The sequence below is a fragment of the Maylandia zebra genome, linkage group LG1 (assembly GCF_041146795.1).
Source record: "Maylandia zebra isolate NMK-2024a linkage group LG1, Mzebra_GT3a, whole genome shotgun sequence".
Taxonomy (NCBI): domain Eukaryota; kingdom Metazoa; phylum Chordata; class Actinopteri; order Cichliformes; family Cichlidae; genus Maylandia; species Maylandia zebra.
This window is the reverse complement of record NC_135167.1, coordinates 29726277-29746935: the sequence shown is the minus strand read 5'-3', so window position 1 is coordinate 29746935 and position 20659 is coordinate 29726277. Positions and strand designations below refer to the sequence as shown.

Sequence of the window (20659 nt, the reverse complement as noted above, 5' to 3'; positions counted from 1 at the left end):
AGATGGCACTCATCATCAGAAAGGTTGCCGACCCCTGGTATAAAGGCTTCCATTAGGTGATCTTTACCAATAAAACTAATATCAATTAGTCACTTTCTCTTGCAATAGTCAAAGTATTGAAATTTAAAGCTCTTGTCAAAATTTTCCATCCACTTGTTATGGGCATAAAAGTCATGATAATTTGGGGCTTTGAACTCTTCATTTTCCATGGTGGAATGATTGTACAGAGTACATTTTTAATTACTTGGATCCACAGTTTTGAATTTATTTTGGATTTTGTGTGAAAACGATACATGCAGACTCAAATATATACATACACTCCCACTAATATTTGGTTAAATTTTCCCTAGCAAGTGTCTTGGTTTCCTTGCACAGACACCTTTTAAGCACAGCCCACATATTTGCAATAGGCTTACAGTCAGGGTTTTATGAAATCCATTCCCAGAAATTTCATAGTTATCTGAAACTACTATGCTTAAAATGCCTTTACGTTCTAGATAAGAAATTAAGTAAGAGAAGCTTAAAGTTCTTTTCTTTTCAAACCCAGGAGGCAACCAAAAGCTCATTAATGACCAGCTACATTTTTATTACTATATTAAGGCTAACTTTTTATAAAGGTGCAATCCATTCTACCTCAGTGATCCAAATATTTCCCACAAGTCCTGGTAGAACGTGATATATTTTTAATCCACTACTAAAAGTAAAATGGCAGAATGTAAACAGCGACCACGATTTACGCCAGCCGTCTCTGACTTTGGATTACCTCTTAAAAAGTCACGACAGGTTTGCTTTCAGTGTAACTCTGAAAGATACAATGTGTGCACCCTCTGAAAAGTGCACAGACTCAGATTTGTCAAACGTATGCCTTGGCTCCGTGATAGATTGTAAGTGAAAAAGCTGAGCTTTCATTTGGCTGTCAGGAGGAGCTGCCAGCTTCAGCAGTTCTATAACCTTTTAAAAAATGAACGGCTTTATGGTAATGGCTAAAAAAGTCGTAAATAACAAAAATGAAGTGTTGCAAGTGTTTCAGCCAAAGCAATCAGTTGTATTCAAATCAGGTGGGGTAAGAGCACAGTCACATTATAATTGTTGAGTCTTTCCGTGACGCTTTTCAGAATTTCATCCTGCTCAAGGATGCGTTTTACAATGTCTTTGTTGAAGAATGTATAATTTGCATTTAATTTAAATTTAGATGCTTACACTTCTTTTGCCTCATCTCTGAATCTGTTGTACAATTAACTCCACTGGAGTTGGTGAAAAATAGTCCTCAACACAGCAAGTGAGCCTGTTTGCAATAATTTAAAGTTAGAGCTGATCGAGTGGGAGTCAATTTGCATATAAAGATTCAAAACTGGCAAATGTTACTTGGAAAATATAGTTCAAAAATCTTGTGTTTCCTCATTCATCAACTTTATTACATTACCTTTAACATTAATCAGCTTAACAGACCTTTTTTTGTGGATGGAGGATGTGTCAAAAATATATAATATATAAAATCAGCTCGCTTCTGTTCTGTCTTTGTGGCTCTCTGTTTTACGCTACTTAATATAAGTGAACTAACATTGGAAGACATAGTACATGAATCTTTTATGACCCTGAGACAGCAGATAAAGTGGAAGACAAAAGAAGCTCTGCTCACAGTGCACTCCGGACGCCGAGATCAATCAAATGTCAGTCAGACAGACTCACCTCTGTGTGGAATCTTAATCTGAGAGAGTGTGCCTTTGAGGCGAGCCTCAACTTTTAAAGAGCTGTTGTTCTATGCAAAGGGATATAAACTATATATAAACTATGTCAGATGACAGTGTGAGAAGCTGTTTTGCTGCACTGAAGATTTAACACTTATACTGCGCAAAGTGTTGCTATATTGATGTACTTGTGTACTCGTATTTCTAACCTGACTCCTAAAAGTACATTTTTACAGAATGATTATCATAGTGAGTGTATCTATCTGTCTATGTCTGTTCCCCAACTCTTCCTAGACACTCAAATCTTTACAAATTATATACATATTATCCATAGTAGCTGATCTCAAAACATTACGTGTACGTTACATACTTTTTGCCAAGCACTTTTTAGTGCAGTGGCACTTTGGGGTCACTGGAATGTGTCGCATATATATATATATGTATATATATATATATATATATATATATATATATATATAGCTCTGAGCACATACAAGCTCTGAGCACAAGATCCATAGAGGCTGGGGTCTATCACACCAGGCAAGACCCCCGGTGCAGGCTGTGTAAAGATGCCCCAGAGACAATCCAGCACATAACAGCAGGGTGCAAGATGCTAGCAGGGAAGGCATACATGGAACGCCATAACCAAGTGGCCGGCATAGTGTACAGGAACATCTGTGCCGAGTATAACCTGGAAGTCCCGAGGTCAAAATGGGAGATGCCCCCAAGGGTGGTGGAGAATGACCGAGCTAAGATCCTGTGGGACTTCCAGATACAGACGGACAAAATGGTGGTGGCTAACCAACCGGACATAGTGGTGGTAGACAAACAGAAGAAGACGGCCGTAGTGATCGATGTAGCGGTTCCGAATGACAGCAATATCAGGAAGAAGGAACACGAGAAGCTGGAGAAATACCAAGGGCTCAGAGAAGAGCTCGAGAGGATGTGGAGGGTGAAGGTAACGGTGGTCCCCGTGGTAATCGGAGCACTAGGTGCGGTGACTCCCAAGCTAGGCGAGTGGCTCCAGCAGAACAACATCGGAGATCTCTGTCCAGAAGAGCGCAGTCCTGGGAACAGCTAAGATACTGCGCAGGACCCTCAAGCTCCCAGGCCTCTGGTAGAGGACCCGAGCTTGAAGGATAAACCGCCCGCAGGGGCGTGCTGGGTGTTTATATATATATATATATATATATATATATATATATATATATATATATATATATATATATATATATATGGGATCAACACTAATGATGTTGAAGACACATCGCAAGTCTACTGGCTGAAAATGAGGAGCACGTATAGTGTGATTCACATTTAACTTTTTGAATGTAAAAGCATACAGGCACTCACAGAGCATTTCACGTAGCCCTACTTGACAATATGAATGCGCTTATGTGCCAAAAATAGCATGAGCAATCTAAGCCAACAGGCACAGTAGAAAGACTGTAGAGTTCAGACCTGCACAAAATATGCTATGAGATGTTGGATGAAAAGAGCAGGTATACACAGACAGCAGATGATTGAGGGTGTGGGTGTGACAGACATGTGACTGGACAGAACATGTGGAGGATGGATGGGGTGATAAGGGGAGGTAGGTGTGAAGAGTGGAACATAAAAAGAGGCTCAGAGTAAAACTGACATGTGCTATCTCTGCAGTGAAAGATAGCCTTATTGTTTTAGACAAACTGGAAATCCAATTGTTTTGTGTTTTGTAAAGCGCCCTTATGGTGGAGCCTCAGATAAATCAGCTACAGCTGCAGAAGCAGGTGTAGCTGATAGCGTTGGTATCAATCCGGTGCTTTTAACCTATAAAGGCAGCTTACACATGGGAGAGCAGTGTGCCATGATTTATGAGATGAATTGTCATCAATTTGCATAATCTCAACACTAAATCAGTGTCATTCTTACTCTCCACAATAAATAGTTAACACAACAAAACACAACTTTCATCTTTTCATGTATTTTGAAACTGGATTTTTTCCCCCCCCCCTAGACCTGGAATGTAAATGTGCTTGTCTCCAAATCACTCTGGGTTCAACTTTGGTTGATGTGCTATAAGCTATAAATTAGGGATGGGCGAACTCCAGGCCTCAAGGGCCGGTGTGCTGCAGGTTTTATCCAACACAGCTGATTTAAATGGCTAAATTCCTCCTCAACATGTCTTGAAGTTCTCCAGAGGCTGGGTAATGAACTCATCATTTGATTCACATCTGATTCAGGTGTGTTGACCCAGGGTGAGATCTAATACCTGCAGGACACCAGCCCTTGAGGTCTTGAGTTCCCCACCCCTGCTATAAATAAAATAGGTGTGACAGTCAACACAGTTCGAATGGTTCAGACATTTTTCATCGTCCATATTTGTGGTATATTTTTGCCATTTCCAAAAAATGTTATTTATTTAACACAATCAATACTACTGATACCATGTTTATACATATATATGGATCGATTCATATTGGACTGATATATTGTTAAGTACAAAGCTGTATGTTCTTCACCTTCAGATGTTTTGTCGTTGCAACATTATGGTTGCTGTTCAGGCTCGGTTTCATTTTAACTCGAGCATCTGCACCCTGCCACAGACGTCCTTTTCGGCAACATTAACCAACTCCTTCAATCTTTCTTTTTTACTTGCTCTTGATAAATCTGTCTCTGTGCATCTTATAAATATAATACAGAAAAGCTTCCAGGCATATTAATTTGTAAAGCTTGCTGCAGCCAGGCCTGTATCAGACAAGTCCCAGGGTGCCTTGTGTGAAAATTAGCATTTGATTATTTCCCTTTGCTCTCTTCTTCCATTAGCAACACAACTTTACTGTTCTCAAGGACTGAGAATGCAAATTAGCTATGTAACTAACAAACTGTTATCAGTCTGAATGGTCTCTGTGGGTTTTGCCATCTTTTATGCGGCGGCGAAAACACTCTTCATTTGTGCAAATTGTATTATGTTCAGTAATTGTGGGAAATAACTGGTGGCAAAACCTCTGAAAAAGAAAATTATGTTGTCGGACTGAAGAAAGAAATGTGTTTTGAACGCCTTCATCCACAGGAAGACCTCCCCTCCACCCACTATCTCTGTCCACACAGAGCTGTCAGTCAGTTTATATCTCTTTCTAGTGCCTGAGGTTGATATCAGATACAGAGAGCAGCGCATTAAAGTGATGCCGCTACCCTCCTTTTCCAAAAGTTAAAATGAGAAACAGACTTGGAATACAAATAGCCACAGATCAAATGAATGGTAGGGATTTTGAGCTCCTTATCTCACTCAGTCAGTCATTTTGGAGCCCAGACACCAAAAGGAGAGACTATGGGCTCAGAGGTTCTCTCAGCAAGCCCTCTGGCTGCAGCGCAAACAGGGACATCTTACACACATATCGCATTCAATTTTGCCTTCAACATTGTTATTATATTTTTGACAGTTTCTTCAAAGAAGCTATTTTTCTGCTCGTGCTTTTGCTACTGATACCATATTTTTGCCATATTTCGGCCTCCCTTTGCTTTTGGGAAATCCAGAGAAAAGTTGAGCCCCTGAGACTTCACTTTGTGCATCATTTGTAAGAAAGGATTTTGATTTTTAAGACAGGGCGTTAAGCCTGCTAATCCCCAATTTATGCTGCCGTTGCTCTGGAGCGGTTCCTGACAGGTATTAAAAGTAGGACTGGTGTTTGAAGTTCTTTTCAGCAGCTTCAGTGAGTCCACATTTCAGTGGTGAGGTTAGTTTAGACTTTGAGTGTTTGAGCCACAAAAACACACTCAGAAATCTCCTCAGCTGCGATGTGTTTAATCAGCCTTTGAATGAATTTTTTTTTAAAAAAAACCAAAGAACAAAAAAAAGCTTTTAATTTCCATAGAATTTAGTCACGGGATGGGGCAATGGTGCTCAGCAAGTGGGTTTGATCGAGAAGGTTGCTGCTGCTTGTCAGAAATATGATTAAGCTCTGAAATAGTCTCTGCTGACTGAACGACCCTTGTTGAGTGTTCACCAAAAGCAACTCACATTTCAGCCCTGCTCCTTGGGTTCAACAGTTGAAGAAATGAAAAGAGAAAACGATCGCTTTTGAACTGCCTATATTTAATACCATATTCAAATTCTTGGGTATGTGTGTGTGTGTGTGTGCATGCGTGTGTTTCTCTTCTTTTCAGCAGTGAACGTGCACGATATCGCTCTGCACAGAATGAATGACTGAATAGCATCTGTGCATGCTGACAAATGGGCTATAAAACCACGTTTCCTTTACATTTCAGTCCGTTACCAGTCCCATTATTGTCTTTTTGAGTTTTGACAGTTAATAATGTCCCTTTTGATCCAAATTTGTTTTCTGATTTGAATCAATAAAGTTTATCAGAGTACTCATCACAGTACAGGGACACAAATACACAGCACAAAATCAAATAGCTTTTTTGTACCACGCTTAAATATATTTCGACACACTCAAATATCTTCTTTCTTCATTTATTTGGCAATATTGTCTCTCATAAAACCTCTCTGAGAGGTAATTACATTAACTATAAAAGAAGATGTAATATGAAGTTTCTATTGCCAAGTTGTTCATAATGACAATAACGCCCCCTCCCCCGCAGCTTTGTATAACGTTTTAGGAGAAACATCACAATGATTTGTGTGTGTGAGTGTGTGTACACACACACGTGTGTGCATTTTTCCTTTGGTTTTGTAATAAAGGAATATTAGAAAACTTATAGAAAAACAACATTTTAAAAGGAATGGAAAATAAACTCTGGACTTAAAATTGGTGCTCAAAGAAACACATAAATACCTCTGTGAGTATAGAATTATCTCCATCTTCCGGACTGATTCTAGCTCTGTGTTGCTGTAGTATGCCCTTTGGAGCAATAAATGCAACCAAGCTATCATATTTTAGTTTCGTGGTTTATCATTGCTATTATCATTATTATTTATCATTAGATCCCAGTTACAAGGAAAGTCTAAAGCAAGTGAAGAAAGGAAAGGAAGTCTGGACCGGCTTTCCATCTGAAGGTCAGAGTCTGGTCCTTTTCTCTAATAGGTTAATAGAAGCTGATAGAGATCGGTGTTGAAGAGACTGGCCTAGCTCTAACTGCCTATGTCTAAATGCCAATCCCACTAAAACTCTAATGATGCAACTTACTAGCAAACCTTGAGTGCAATCAGCTGCCACACCTGCTAACAGTAGCTCTCCTCATTGATCCTTGCACTTGGAAAAATTGCTAGGTTAAACGTTAGTGACCAGGAAATAGCCCCCAAGGATGTGTTCAATTCAAGGGCTGGAACAACCCATTAAAACTATTTGAGAGATGTAACATATAAAAAGTTTTACCTTTGTCCACAATGTTAGACTTTAAAAGCAAATGGATATTATATTTAAGCAGTTTAGCAAGGGTAAAGCAACTAGCTCGAACAAATGATAGGAATCATGACATGTGACATTCACTCATAGAAAACCTATCATTTCCTTTGCTTGTAGCTAAATACAACCGTGCTATTTTATCTTGGTTTAATGGTCTATCTTTGCTAACATTCTCCAAGTAGCACTAGAACAATCATATAGCTAAAATTATATAATATATAGTCAATAGAATTTTATTAGATTAGATTAGATACATTTCTTAAAGTAATGGCAGTCCTAGATAATTTTTTTAAAAGAAGGAAAATAAATATGTTGGTGTTGCCATATATAATTTGGTCCATTTGTTTTTGGACAATGGTAGCTTTGCCTTCACACACCACCACAGTGGAATTTAAATCAAGCGGTCAATATGTGATCGAAGTGCAGATTTTCAGCTTTGATTAAAGGGATTCAACAAAAATGTTGTATCATCTGTTTAGCAGTTACAGTCATTTTTCAACATGGTCCACAGTTTTCAGAGGATCAAAATAAAACAAACAACCTAAAATAATTTCAAATATCATTGTTTTTAATAATGTGATGAATACTATGATGACCCTACCCACTCAGCCTTCTCTGTTCTGCCTCTTTCTGGTCTTGTGTTGAAGGCAGCAGGTTGTAATAGGCAGATATTGAGAGACGGCACATCTGTTGGCACTTGGCTAATGGTTGGCTAGTGGTTTAATGTTTAATGTTTTCACTTCTTTCCAGCAGGCAGGAGAACAGCTGGTTTGGGTTTGGCTTTGGATTAACTTCACTTTTCATTTAGAGACCTTTGCAACATACGTGAATTCACACTCTTCACGTGACTGATCTGGCCACTACATTTTTATTTCTTTTAATTTACATTTTTATTCCTCTAAGACAAATTTATATGTGTGATCTCCCTCCCTTTGTCTGACCTTTGGGCTGGTTTGTGACAATATGCTTTGCAGTCAATGACTGCCTGATGTCTAGAACCAGACACCACCAAATGCTGTCTTTCCTCTTTTGAGATGCTCTGCTAGGATTTTACTGTAGACACCATTATTTGTGGGTCCCTCCAGTTTTGTCTTCAGTTACTGAAACGCATGCTCTGCTGGGTTGAAATCAGATGACTGACTTGGCCTGAACAGCAACCATAATGTTGCAATGACAAAGAATTTCCCATTTCTTTGCCCAGAGAAACTGCTGGGTTGATTTTGCAGTTTGTTTAGGATCATTATCCATTTGCACTGTGAAGCAGTATTTATCTGAATCTCAGCAGAAAGTATAGCCCTGTAAACTTCAGAATACATTCTGCTGTTCCTATCAGCAGTCACATCATCAGTGCTAGTGATCTAGTTAAATGCCTACGCCATAACACTGCCTGCACCCTGTTTGACAGATGATGTGGTATGGATTTGATCACGAGAGGTTCTCTTCCTTTCTCTTCCCATCATTATGGTATAGATTAATCTCAACTTTATCTGTCCAAAGAATATTTTTTTCAGAAAAACAACCGGGCCTTCTTGATCCTCAGTGTAGTCAGTGGTTTGCATGTTGGTGTAAACACTTAATCTTTTCCATTCTTGAAGGTCTCTCTTGATTGTAGTTTCACAATATCTCCTTGAGAGTGTTCTTGACTACACTTGACTTCTTGACTAGAAAGTATGAACACTTTTTAAACCAGTGAAATAACTCTGCAGTCATCCACTGCAGTTGTCTTCTGTGGGCTCCCAGGAATTTTGCTGTTTGTGAGCTAACTGGTGGATTGCTTCTTTTTTATGAATGCACCTGTGATGGCTGCACTTACAGCCAAACAGTGGTAATATCACCATGTTAGTGTAGAGGCTTATAAGTAACCTTGCATTCACATTTCTTTCTTTAAATATAAGAATTTATTTACAGGACAATAAATAACTGGTTTTGGTTTAGAATTATTCACATATCCACATAACACTGCATTCTAAAATAAGTGTAAGGCAAATGCCATTAATTAATTGTGCAGCTTAAAATGTTATAATGCGATGTGATGTGCTGGTTGTGGTTTGCTTACTTTAGATGATCCTGTTCATTGACTTCTAATTCACCAAAACAAAATCATTTCAGTATTCAAACCATAATGAAAGAAAAACATACAGGATCTTTCTACATGTTTTTAAAAAAACAACAAAAAAAAACAAAACAGAGCTGACTGAATTTTAAACATATTTTTAGATGAAAGAAGGGCTGAAGATGCTGGCTTGCTAATCTTAAAAGTAAATTAAAAAAAATAGGAAGAATTTAAAATAAAAGAAATCTGGATTCCTCTGAGTCCACTAAACTATTAAGCACCAGTGGACTGGAGAATCTATACCTGATTTTAATGAGCATCCACAACTAGGACAGCTAAAGCTACTGAGACTGCATTAGTGCCCGTTAAGTTAACTGCGGGGATATGCGACACTCACAGAGAAAATGTGAGAATGCTCAGATGTTGTTTTTTTTTCCCCCATCAGAGAGTGGTGCAGTCTTGCATCATGCATGTGCTGCACTCTGGGTTCCTTTTGCCTATGATGATATCATCTTCTTTTATTCTTTCTCACGTTGTACTTCATAAGACATGGGATATAGTGAAGATGACTGGATTTCTCATTTATTTAATGCTTTACTGAAATACCCTCATGCAGTCTCTTGTAAAAGATATTAGAGGTCTAAGAAAACTTAAATAATCTCATCTAATGTAACACATCTGAGACTTTCATCAGTGTTTCCTCATTCTAGTCAAAAATACTGCAGTGCATTCTGCCTCCGTCATTTACATTATGTAGAACAGTTGCTTTATAATTCTTGCGTCCTTTCTCTGCATTGCACACACCTTATAGGCAACCTGAGGCTGTTTTAGCTATCAACTGATGCAGTTCTCCACATTTTTCTTGAGGCAGAGGTATGTGCAGATTGTAGCAGTTAGGCTTTTGATTAATGCAGTGTTGCCTTAATAATAATAATCACTTGGTCACTTATGTTCATGTTTTAGTATTTTATTTCAGGTAGTTTTTAAAAAATGATTTGCCTAATGTTAGTTGCATTAATAATAATAATAATAATAATAATAATAATAATAATAATAATAATAATAATAATATTTAAAATGGGTTTCAAGTTAGTTAAAAGGTATATTAACTTTAGAAAAATAAAAATGCTAATTTTATTTTATTTTATTTTATTTTATTTTATTTTATTTTATTTTATTTTATTTTATTTTATTTTATTTTATTTTATTTTATAGAGAAGCAGACTGTCTCTCAGACTTTCACACAAACCCTAACAAAAACAAACGCTTCGCTCCAGCCGGCTACTGTGATTGGTCCGTAGACACCCCCGAGTTCTCGCCCTATCTCGCGATGCCAAGGATTCTTCCCAGTGAGAAGCAGACGCTGAACTGTATTCAGTCGCTGTTGTGGCTGGGAGGCAGCAGAGTCAGGCAGTATCTTTGGTTGACCGTGATCCAGCCAAAGGTAAAGCAGCAGTCTTTTAAACTGACCGACAAAGCGAAAAGAAGCTACTGACGTGTCTGGCCAAACTCCGACTTTGCACGACACCTTTCATCCTCCAGGTAAGGTTGCTACCTTTATCGTCCTGTTGGCTCCCGCTGTCCAGACACTCATATACAGGGCTAGCTGATATTTTCACAGTTGAGTTTTACACCAGCAAAGCAACATTTAACCCCCCCCCCCCACCAGTCTTCGCGTCCTCTTCTGTCACATTTTAAGTTATCCTCGTAAAGCACTTTGTCGATAAGTCATGAAGAAAGCCTCCAGCTGGTCGGCGTGTGTTAACGGAACCAGAGTGTGTGTGTGGGGGGGGCAAGCAGCAACTTCAAAGCTCACTGTCGACTCTGTCTCTGGAATGGATATCCCTGTTAGCTTGTATGCTAACGATACATCTGCTTAGTATAAAGTGACTTGGCTTGCTCACTAGCTAGCTGGCTAATTCGCTTGCCAACTCAACACAGTTCTGGGTTACTGTCCTGTCGATGAGGCGGTGGTGAGGTGGCGAGGCGAGGGAGCCATGGCAAGCTTTTTGTGAATGAAACTGACAAACTTAACTTGTTCACCGGTTAGCTAACCTGCAGGCATTGATACTTAAAGCGACAGTTCTGCTCTTGGTTTATAGTACCTTGAATAATTTTAAACCCACAAGTCTTTGCAACAGAATAGCGACTTTTAATGCTAGTACCTCTTAAGGTTCAAAGGAAGGTATCTTTTTGTGCACAAACTTATCTACAGAGATGATTTTACTCCACACATACCTCTAGCTGTGAGTTTGTTGTACACTAAAGATAAAAAACCAGCTATGTGTAAAAAGCCTTTTGAGGAGTAGAGAATAATCAGAGATTGAACTTAAGCAGCCTGAGCTCTCTGCTGTGGTAACTACACAGCTGTTAACTGTGTGCCTTTGTTATGGATCTTCTTTAAATGGTATGGGGTGATTTTAGGGAACTGATATGTTCATGTTGTTGGTTTTTCTACATACTCTTACAAATGTGTTTACTCCAGGCAAGAAAAATTACGAGCCAGATAAAGCTGTCGGAGGAAAGGAAAAAGGTCTGCAGATTATTTGGCCACAGTTTTAAAATGTAACTCTTAAAACATTTCTATATGGGCATTATTTTCATCTGTGCTGATTTTGAGATCATTGTCACCAAATTTATAGGTTTGGCCAGGCTCTACAGGCTCTACAAAGTACACATTCATTGTAAAACCAAACACACTAACATAAAATAAGCTGTAATATAGCAGTGACCGTGTTATATGTAAGACCCTGGGTGTGCCTGTTTTTCTCCTTGACGTGCTAGTCATGTATCCCGGAATGATGAAGGGGATGGAAGGAGAATCTCTTATATTTTGTTTTTGTATTTTAAATGTTTTTTGTGATTGCCCAGAGGAACGGTTATTCCTGTAATAAATGTCTGGTTGTTCAGGAAAATTTTTAAATAAGTAAATTTTAAGATGCATTTATTTATTAAATGGTGGTTGCATTGTTGCTTAGCATTAAGACTTAGTCTGTTGTGTTTGCATGATATGGTCAAGAAAGGCACATATGCCTGTTGAACTGAGCATGGAATCTGGCATATGCACCAGCTGCCTCTTTAAATGGTGTGCAGACTCTGCCTACATGGTGTACTGCATGTGTTTATGCAAGTGCGTGCCAGTATTCAGGATCTCCTACTAAAAATCTCTGCCCACTTTGGGTGTGTCTCTTCCTTTCTGTTTGATATGATGCCGAGAAAGAGCCAGCCAATACCAGTCTACTCCACTTTGAACAGTTTTCTGCACGCTAAGTGTTAGAATAGGGACTGATGTTTAGTAGACTCAAAAAAGGATGTTTCTGAGAAAATCGTAAGTGAAACAGCAGTTGTCATGTGTGTTTTGTTCATGCCGTACTGCTCTCTGCTCCCGGGTCACTGTGTAGAATTATGAACCAACACTCCAAATATGATCATGGTCAGTCCTGTGTTGACAAAGCAGTTTGAGCTACCTAGGCGTAGACTAAGTGTAAGATCTTTGAAATCATCATTTGGTATTTGGTGATGAGACAGCAGGACATTGTTTTTAAGTATTACAGAGAGAGCTGCAGCGGTTCAGACTGTGTAGGTTATTTATCCCTCCTTGAACTACTGCCGGGAGGTTCTTTTCAGTTGTCACTGGTTATGCCCCTCAAGGCCTACTGGATTAATTGATCACTTAATGCCTAGCATGTCACAGACCTTGACATGCGCTATTGCGTTGAAACAATCAGAATTATTCTCTTCACCTGTGAGATGTCATAATGTTTTAGCTCATGTGTGTTTGACACTGAATTCGTACTACCAGTTGTCACTTGTTAGCAGGGAGTACGACTTTGCAAGCAGTTTATAGTGAATCCTGGCACAAATAATAGGAGCTGATGGCACATCCATTAAGAATGAATATTAAGGAGACCTACTGTCTTCAGAAATTAATAAAAATGCATATTGATTTGTACATTTTTTTTTGTAATTGTTGGAGGAGGGGTAGATAGCTATTTAAAACTCTGTTATTACTGGTCACTTGTGGTTATTCCTCTGAAAGTGAAGGTAACTCTCTAGTATACTCTGCACCCTGTTGTATATTCTCCGTTGTACACAGCAATACTATCATTCCTAAACTAAATCCTGCCAGTATATTTATGGCTCTAGCTTTAGTCTTATTGATCTAGCATGCAGTCATACTGCATATCGATTCATTTGTGTGAAAATGAGGATTTTTCTCTAAAGGAAATTAAAATCCACTTATCTAAATGTTAACCAGACTTATGGCATACAACCTGATTTACATTTAGATTGATGGCCCCTATACTGTGTTTATTCCCATGAGTGTTGTTTGTTTGTTTGAGGTTGTGAACACATCAGAGGACATTTGTGTGGCACGATTTTTCTTTTTTTACACGATAGATTTGCAACTAGGGCTGCGCGATATGACCATAATCTCATATCCCGACATAAGACATTTCTCATCCCGATAACGAGATATATCACAATTCTGGGCAACTAGACTTGTGTGAAGTGTTTTCAGCTGGGTGTTGTGTACCTGGAGTTGATTTTTTTCTTATATTTTAGATAGAAGTTGTAATGGCTGTCATTTTCTTTGAGAGTGCTTATTACACGGCGTGCTGGAGGGAAAAGCTTGTTCTAACGTTTGAGTGTAAGGTTTATTTTGAGCACCTGGTGGCTCTTTTTTGCTTCTCATCCATAAACTCTGTCCATACTCTTTCACGTGATTGTTGTGTTTGTGGTAGAACAGGTTGGGGACCGGTTTGCGGCATAGTTTGCATAGCACAGTTTTCTGGTCCGTGTCAGAGTTTTCATAACCAAACCTTGTCCATGCTACAGAGGTAGCTGCTCGTTTGGGAGAAAGGTCCTTGATTTGACTGGTCCTTCTGTTTGGAGCTACCTGGTTCTGCCTCATCATCACTGGCCATACTTTTATACTCTGTTGCTGCATCCACGTGGTGACCATCCAAATGATGAAAAAATATTGCAGTAAACGGTGTATTCTGCAACACTACGAAACAAACAATAGATGTTTTAATTTTGTCATCCGATATATTTTGTCATATCGCACAGCCGTATTTGCAGCTCATGTTCAGTGATGAATGCCCTTACCCATTTTATATGGGTTAAAAATCTTTGAATTTCATACTTTGTTGAAATGTCTACATAGAGGACTTATCTTCTTTTTTTCAGTCAGTAAATGTAAAGTGTGGACGCCACATAAAAATGAGATGCTGGAAATCCATTTAAAAGCATTTGCAGAAGCAGGAAATTCATCATAGTAAAAATTTATCCTTTATGTTGTTGTTGATTTGAGTGCACTTTCAGTTCTGTCAATGAAAATGTTGACATGACACAGATGCAGTGGAAGCCCCTGAAAATGCAAAGTTATAGTTCAAACCTAAACTGAAATACGTTGTGCAGTTATCCAGAAACTTTATCACCTTATTGTGGCAGCTATTCTGTCATCTTTGCCAATTGACATTCATCCCCTTCTAAAGCTTGGGGGCTACGTGGTTCCACTTGGTGCTCTGATTTTACATACAGTAAAGCAGTATTAGTGTTGGTACATTTTCAACAGAAATTAAAGCTTGCTTATTCCGAATTATAGATGTTTTCTACAAAGGCAGTTTTTCCACATGAATTCCGGATAGTGTCAAGAGATTATTCTCAGACACAATCTCATGAATGGAAATTGAGCATTTGGATTACAGTGGTTCTTTGGTGGGGCATCGAGGATGTACAACACATGAATCCCACTGATTCACTGTGAAGTTTTTGGATAGTTGCCTGCACTATTAGGCTCCGTTACACACACTCTGCAATCAGAAGCTGGCAGGGTTAAAAGTGTGTTTAGTGTCCAGTCTGACTGATTCAGACATTTGGGTTCTTATGTACACCTCTGGGTGATATCTGGAAAACTTCAGGGCTGCTGCATATGCGTGAAAACTCATTTAGTGACTAAAGCTGCTTAAACGTTAACGGTGCCTCAGTCTGTGCCAGCCAGCTGGTGGGAGTAAGCAAACAAACAAATGTGAAATGGTGCCAATTAATAGAAAAGAAGTAGTTTGTATATTGTTGTTTAAAAGCCAGCGAGGGTGTATAGAAATGTGCCTACATGGTTAAAGAAATAAAACCATATTCCGTGGAGCGTGAATTCATACTATTTTTGAGCTGTGGCAGATTGCAGTAACGCTGGCAGAAACTGCCAATGTACTGATTACAGTCAGCCAATCAGAACAGAGAGCTGATTTAAAAAAAAATCCTATAGAAGACAGGAGATGGTGTATATACTAATATTTGTGCAAATATGTGATCACTGTGAATGAAATTTACAATGTAATTATTTAACCCTTTATGACCTACCATAGAACCAAGTCCGCCAGAGCTTACTTTATATTTTTACATGCTGTGGAGCCATTTTTGGGAGCATTTCAAGTTGCTATACATCAATACAACCATTATAGCCCAAATTTTAATAATATGTATGCATTAAGTCCATAGTAACTACATAAATTGCAAAAAGTGCAATAAACTACAAAAGAAAACTACGTTTTTTTTGTTAACATATATTTCTACTTAGAGAAATTTAAGAGGTTTATCTCTCAAAACTTTAAATACAAAAAAGTTGCAAAAAATAGTTTACAACAACAGGAAATTTATTTTGAGTGTCTTCATGGTTTTATTTTTGAGATACACCAATTTTTATATACTGCAGAAAAATCGAAAAACAATCCTATAATGCAAATTTGCAGAGAAAACAGCACGTGCATCAAAATAAACTATTTAAAGCAGTGCAATTTGAGTTCTAAGCATCCTAGAAACTATTCAGAAAAGTATAGAGTCAAACATGACTTATAAAAACACCAGTAAAGGCTTATAAGGCCTACAAGTAAAAAATTATATTTTCCGCGAAAATGACGTCACTTCCGGTTTTGTGGAGGTAATGGCGGACATGCGATAGTTCGCACTGACGTCTATTTCAATGTAGGAAGTGTTCCGAACAACTGATCGGATCGGCAAAGCCCGTTTCTGGAATATGTTTTTGTTCCTGCAAGCGCTTTTTATGCAATTTTTGCAAAGCTTTATGTGGAAGAAAACCGTGACCTAGGACAAGCTGATGGCATAAGATGTAAGTACAACTCATCTGGTTTCATATGCAAAAAAATTATTGCGCTAGCTTATGTGGTTCTGGTTCTACCGGGATTTAAATATAGTTACGCAAAACAGAGCGTGCCTGCTCCAACCGGCTTTAAAGGGTTAAAATCCATGAAGCACTTTCAAAATAATCCTTTAGTCGCTTGTGTTGATCAGACAGCTTTACCTGGCTGACTTAGATGCATTATTGCTTTTTCTTGATGTGACGCAAAATGCACCTTCTCATAAGTCACTCCTCCAGCATGATTGTGTTTTATCCACTTTTCCACTAAAATATTCAGATATGCATGCACCCTCTGATCTCTTAGCATGTTTGCATTTTCTCCAGTTTCTGGTGTCCTCTGACAGAGCCTACTCACCCAGCCCACAGAACACCAGAGCTGTTGTTCATATGCTAATCTATTGCACTTGCAACAAATTCTTTCTGAACTCTTTGTTGAACCCACATTCCACCATTTAGTCCCTTGTCTCCAGTAAATATTAAACACAGTGTCCCGTCTAGGGCTATCTGCTGAATTCGGTACCCTGCAATTTTATGTCATTGTGCTTTGATTTATTGTTGACGTCTGTCCTTCCACAGCCATTTCGATCTCTTCTCTGATGAGTGCCCTTAATCAGCACATTTTACCACACTGCCTGGAACTGTCAAGTGTCCTTGTGGCTGAAGTAGAAAAGTGCAGAAAGCTGTTAAATGATAACAATGTTTTACACTGAACTCTACTCATTTGTCATTCTTTTTTTTTTTGTGGTAGGGGTTTCACAGAGAGGGAGTAAAGTGGAAACCAGATATCTATGATGCTTATTATGCTTAAAATTGAGACCAATCTGAGACTACTTGTGTTCGATCTATCTGCTGTTTGTATTTTGCTGTTGCATGTAAATAAATAAAATTCCACATTATTTTACTAGTTCAAGTCCAGGCATGTCTATCTCTACGAAAGACGACAGCAGCTAAGATCTAAAGGCTGGGTAGTATCTCCCAGAACTTGTTATTAGGACATGTGGTCCAGCCTCATTGAAAATCAAGTGTTTATAGTTGTGAGTCATACAGAAGGGGGAGGGTTGTGGAGATTAGATATTGTTCAAAAACAGCCGTGATGGTGGGCATTTCCAGGCAGTTGCTCTAGAGAAACATGCGTGTGATATGTGCCGGTGTGGTGAGTGAGGAAAGAGGGCTGGATTCAAAGGTCCAAGCAGCTTTTTCTTCATCTCCACTCCAAAATTTCTAGTTTCTGTCAAATTTCTTTCTTTATTTTAACAGAGCGCTGATTTTTATTTATTTTTTTAACACAAAGCATAATTTATTAGTCTTTGCACACAATATCAAGTTAAAACTAAAACTGGGGGTTATCTTTCAATTTACACACAGTAAAAAACTTGAGCTGTCACTTGAGAAGGCATCATGGTGGAAACAAAAGAAATCAGTTTAGACTTGAGAAAAAACAATTGTTGATGCTCACGAAGCAGGAGATAGATATACAAAGTTATCACATCATTTCAAAATGTCAAGAACTGGAGAGATAGAAGTATCCTCAAGAAATTCAAATTAAGCCACACAGTACAGAACAAGCCTGGCTGAGGTATGAAAGGAATGATTTCAAATACTCTGGAGAGAAAACTAATGAGAGATGTGTCTAAAGAGACCAGAACAACTGCCAAGACGTGAGTGAAAGACTTCGGCAAACAGGAGTTGTAGTCTCAAAGAAGACGGTTACAAAAAATCCTACAAAGGAATGTACTGTGAGGTTGCATACCAAGAAAAACTCTACTTCTGCAAGAAGAGACACCTTCAACCCTGAATGAAGTATACTGAGGGCAACCTGGAGAAAGATTATGCATACTGGAAGCTCATCCTTTGGTCAGATGAGATGCTACTAGAGCTGTTTTCCCAAAGAAAGGCTGCTTATGTTTGAAGGGGGGAAAAGGGAGCGGTGCACTATCCAAAGAACACGGCCCCAAAGTAAAACATGGTGGAGGGAGTATTATGATATGGAGGTGCTTCAGTGCATCTGGAACTGGGAATCTCGTCAAGGTGAAAGGAATAAATCAATAAAGAAGGATATGTGAGATTTTGAAAGAGAACCACAAATAGTAACAAAACTGGGTCTGTGTTGTTACTTTGTCTTCCAACACGACATAAACCCCAAACATGTGTCAGCCCTGGTCAAGAACTACGTCAAGAAGACCAAAGGAAATGTTATTGACTAGACTGTCAAAACCCTTATTTGAATCCCATTAAAAATCTTTGAGGTGAACTATAGACTAAGGTCCATGCCAGACCATCGAATCCGGAGGAGCTAGAGATTTGAATGGGCAGCAAATGCTCATGAGACGTGTGTAGGACTTGTTAAAAACTACAATAGATGACTGCAGGCTGTTATCCAGCAACAAGGATACGCGAATGACTGTTAGCATCAGCTTATGAGTTTGACTCTGGTAGTTTTTGGTTTTTGTGAAATTTTGTTTCTCTGCGCAAAATAGTGTAAGCAAAATAAAACTTAAGATGTTAGGAAAACTCTGTTAAAATTCCTTGCTCTGCTTAACAGCAATAATTCAGTTCTCTGTAGCATGTGTGGTGTTAAGGTGATATTTTTCCATCAAATATGCAGCTCACGCAGACCACACATCCATGTAATATTTAGGTGTTTAACTGTATAACAGTCATCAACCTGACTATTTAGAGCTGGTTGTGTGGCATTTCTTCAGAAATCTCTGCTGTCTGAGCAACATTTGATTTCAGACTTCCACACAAGTCCTCCCTACAGCATGGCAAAGCATTGTAATTTTTTGTTCTTTTGGCTTGATTATAGCAACAGTCAGTGTGATGAGTCACTCTTACACGTTTCTCATGGTTTCTGTCAGAAACACAAGTGATGGGGAAAGCCAGCGCAGATGGGGAAATATTTGCCACATGTATAAAAGACTTCTTATGCTTATGGCAACTATCATTGTTAGCATAGCCTCTAGTGAAGTGCAGCCACACTTTGAACATTTAATTCTCTATAATTGCCAGTAAAATCAGTGTTTGTGCAGTGCTTTTTTTTCTTTTTTCTTTTTTTTTCTTTTGCAAATTAAAAACTGAGTTGGTGAGATAACTTGTCTCCAGAACAGTCCTGTCTTTTAAGCCTAGCAACTTAAAAAATTTAAGTATTTATAGCATGCTTCTGTGGTGTTTATTGACCATTCAAAGCACTTCACATCTCAAGCCATATTCACCCATTCACATAGCACTTTATTCTGTGCATACAGGTTCTACCCACGCACCACTGGATATATCTACAGCAGTTGCTGGGGCTCGAACCGCTGACCTTCCTGATTAGTGTATGACCCCCTTTAAATACTGAGCCACAGCCACCCACTAACATATGAGCCTTGTGTAGTTGTGATCTACATGTCTATCTGTTAAGGTAACTGCATGGAGTTTTGACTCAGACTATAGTTGTTTCAAAAAACATAAATTGCTGAAAAAGTCATGGAAATTTGCATTTAAGTAGTATAAGTGATTATATATTTATATATTTTTATACTAGTCATAACTTTTTGTGGAGATTAATTGTTTGTCTTGACATTAAGTAGTCTTGTGTGTCAGACTTCAATGTGAGTTGTAGCCTGAGATGTGGACCATGGAAATGCAAATTTAAAAATGTCTGGCTTCATGGGTATGGATTGATTCCAGGATAGACAATTGGTAAATTGTGGAAGTAAAAAGGTTTGACATATCAAATATGGCCAGCTAGCCATGATCAAGAAGCCTTTCCCATATTGCAGCTCTGCACAGACAGACTCTCGTCTTCATCACTAGCCGTGTTTTCTTGCCATCTGCCATCAGGTGCTATGTCCAGAAACAGAAATAATTAGCTACCTTTAGTGACTTTGGTCACTAAAGGTAGCTAATTACCGGTAGTATAGGTTAGGTTAGGCCTGCACAGTTAATCACATTTTAATCTTGGTCATGGTTTTGGTTTCCCAGTTAAATGAACATGATCATGTGATACTAAAAATGCAGGCTCCACCAGTCGAACACAAGGCAAAAGGAAATCAAGTGGTCCCACCTGACTGCGTGTCTGCATATCCATACCTAGCTGTTACTTGCATCATGCATCTTTAAGTTCCACAGACTTCTCTGGAAGAGTAACACTACAATAAAAGACACATTTATGGAACAAAATTCATTTTTGGCACAGCACAAGGTGAACAGATCGTTTCATGACGTTCGATCTGTTGTTTGGAAATGCATTAGACGTAGCACAAGGTATGTTAACCAGGAGTAAATCGTATGCAAAGAGTGCTGTAGAGCTGTGTCCTCGCTGCAAAGAAGCATAAATAACTCATCATCCACAAAAAAAACCACACTTCAAACTGTAATATAATTAATTCATGAAGTCCAAGAAAAACAATGGAATGATTGCTAA

The 20659-nt window shown here is 38.6% G+C and overlaps 1 protein-coding gene across 1 annotated transcript in view; it reads left to right on the top strand.

Moving 5' to 3' along the window:
* Positions 1–10439: 10439 nt before the first annotated feature.
* glceb (glucuronic acid epimerase b) overlaps positions 10440–20659 on the top strand; it is a 59695-nt gene continuing 49475 nt past the window's right edge. Inside the window, exon 1 of the mRNA XM_004557962.5 lies at positions 10440–10631. The gene's annotated coding sequence lies outside the window, so the exon portion shown is untranslated. The remainder of the gene's footprint in view (positions 10632–20659) is intronic.